Source organism: Triticum urartu, chromosome 7A (assembly GCF_056163025.1).
Source record: "Triticum urartu cultivar PI428250 chromosome 7A, HENAU_Tu73, whole genome shotgun sequence".
In the NCBI taxonomy this organism is placed as follows: Eukaryota; Viridiplantae; Streptophyta; class Magnoliopsida; order Poales; family Poaceae; genus Triticum; species Triticum urartu.
Window position 1 is genome coordinate 46,381,393 of NC_141879.1, and position 2,950 is coordinate 46,384,342.

At 51.5% G+C, this 2,950-nt stretch overlaps 1 pseudogene; it reads left to right on the plus strand.

Moving 5' to 3' along the window:
* The first annotated feature begins 1,233 nt into the window (after positions 1 to 1,233).
* Positions 1,234 to 2,210, plus strand: LOC147957545 (uncharacterized; annotated as a pseudogene).
* Positions 2,211 to 2,950: the final 740 nt, after the last annotated feature.

Here is a 2,950-nt window from a genome sequence, read left to right on the forward strand (position 1 = left end):
GACCTGTTTCCGGTGTGGTGAGACGGGACACTTTATGGTTGATTGCTCTGCTGAGTTATGTGATATATGTCGGAAACCGAACATGTGGCGGCTGAGTGTCCGCTTCTTCTAGGGCCCAAACCGACGGTTAATATTTATGGGCTCTGTTGTTTTGAGTTGATGTTCTTTGAGTCACCAAGTGTGGCTCCGGTGGCTCCTGTCATTGAAACTTCCTTCCCAGGGGTGGTTAAGGTGGTTCATGGACCTCTCACTGAAGCTCAGATTATTCAGCAGTTGCGGGAGTTGGCACCGGGGAACTTTCACTGGTCTCTGTTGAAGTTATCAGAACAGACTTTCAAAGTGGACTTTCCATCTAAGGAGGATCAGATGAGAATTCTCAAGTTTGGCATGAGTAGAGTTACCGGTACAAATTTTGTGTTACAGTTCGATGAGTGGAAAAAGAAGGAGCCTCAGGGTACGCCGCTGACTCAGATTTGGGTTCGTTTTTCTGGGGCTCCATCTGAACCCCTGGATAACTTCTTGGTCACTTGGAGCCTGGGATCCTTGCTCGGTAAGACGGAGCAGGTAGATATGCCCTTCACGCGTGCTCATGGTGTGGCGCGCTTGCTGGTTAGTGTGGCTAAGATCGAGTTCTTGCCGGATGTGGTAAGATGGACTTACGAGGGCATTGCTTATATGTTGGATGTCGAGTATGAGGACCCTGATCTGTTTCAGGAATTTGAGAAGATACATCATATGGATACTTCTGAGGGGGAGGTGCTCCTGGGAACCAGGGTGGTAGCGCATAAAATGATGGTGACATGGCGTCCGGGCCAGCGGATTCGTCTAAGGCAGGAGAGTCTGCTCAGGGGAAATCACCGAGTTCTGTTCCGTCTAACATGCTACAGCTTGGATCCGTAGGAGCTTTCTCAGCGCCTCCTCGTCTTTGGAGTGATCGCGTGGATATGGATGATCCGTTGGAACATTTGCCGCCGGTGGTTACAGGGTCTGACTCTGTTTTGATCTTCGACGGACTGGGAGGAACCAGTGGACGGGAGGTTCACGTTACTCCCCCTTCATCTCCATTGCCTAGGCTGGAGGTGACGGCCATGCTGTACGGTTCGGTGGATATGGGCGGGCGGGAGGTCCGGCCCTCATATGCTACTTCTGCACCTGCCTCGGGGGGGGGGGGGGGGGCAAGGCCTGCGCGGTGGCTATGGGGTCCCTAGGGGTTCTAGCGGGCTTGGGTGGGGCATGCGGGCACGAGGCCTGCGCACCACTCTCTCCCTCCATGGCGATGCGTCCGCCGACGACTGCTGCGGCGCCATCAACGACGGTGGCAGCCATCATGGGAGGGTCGGCTGTGGGGGCGGCCAGGGGCCTCCCACTGCTTCTCCGTGCAGACTTACTCCTGCGGCAGCGCCCGTCTCTGGTGCTTTCACAGGTGCTGGTGCGGCACCAGTGGTTGGTGGGGATCAGGTGGCGTCACCGGGGTCTGGACACCGGCCAAGGCCGCGAGAGGCCTCGAGGACGCTGGGTGATCTTTTGATTGATCCAGTTCAGTTGCGTTCTGTTGGGGGTCGGGCAGGCGGTCCTACTCCCAACAGGGCCACGAGGGAGGAGGTCATAGCTTTTGGCGGGATCCCAGATCCGGTCTGGGGCGGCGGATAAGCAGCCATCTCCAGGAGCAACCGGATGTGGACGACATGCAGCTATGGTGCGCTTTGCAAGCGGCCAAGCTTCGTGACATTGAGCTCACTACCGGTATGTCTGTCAATTTGTCTAATTCGATTTTGCATTTTTCCAATGATGAGATAGTTCATAATGCAAATCAATTAGGGGTCTCCCTAGGTAGTAATGATACTGAGATCAATAAATCCGTTAATGATATTCTCGATCTCGAAGCGGAGCGCGCTTTGGAGATGATTCGTAACATAGTTGCGGTTGAACCCATGAATGATCACGACATAGAGGCGTTGGGAGTTAGGGCTCTTGATAGCTTGTGTGCGGATCTGGCCCCTGAGGTACAGGAGGATGTGGGACTCGATTCCCCTTTGGTTTCAATCCATGTAGATGTTCTAGAAGATAAATCCCCAGAGCCCGGTTTTGAGGACCGGCAGGTGGGCACGTATAAGCCTAAGCGGAAGTGGAAACGGAAGGTTTATCCAGTTTCGGCTGTGCATAGAAGTGCTAGGATCCGTACCTCTAAAAAATTTCATGATGAAATATGAGAGGAATATTTTGAAACAGCAGAGGTCTTAAGGACTTGGCTAAAAGAAGGTTTCTAGCTGAAGCGTCTATTGATTACCACTTGGATTTTATTGCCCTATCCGAGATGGGAAGGGACAATTTTACACCCCAATTCCTTAGTACGTTATCTGGAGGTATTGACTTTGACTGGCACAGCTTACCTCCAAGAGGAAGGTCCGGCGGGATCCTACTTGGAGTTAGGTGTGATTCATTGGAAGTGCGTAGTGTGGTCATGGGGGATTTTGCGGTAAAATTTCGGGTCAGATCTAAAGTCGATGGGTTGACTGGGCTTTAGTGGCGGTTTATGGGGCCGTGCAACCAGAACTCAAACCAGATTTTCTGGCTGATCTAGTTTGTATTTGTGGTAGCGAGCAACTCCCAATCCTAGTTGGGGGTGATTTTAACATTATTCGAAGGAGGGAGGAGAAGAATAATGATAATTTTGACGGCAGATGGTCGTTTATGTTCAACACTATAATCAAAAGCTTGGATCTAAGAGAGATAGAGCTATCTGGTAGGAAATTCACTTGGGCTAATTCTCTACCTAACCCGACTTTTGAGAAGCTGGACCGTGTTCTCGCTAGTGTCGAATGGGAACAAAAGTTCCCACTCGTAACAGTCCAGGCATTATCGCGCGGAATTTCGGATCACACCCCGTTGTTGGTTGATTCTGGAGATCCATCTCACGTGGGGAATAAGAATATCTTTTCTTTTGAGCTCT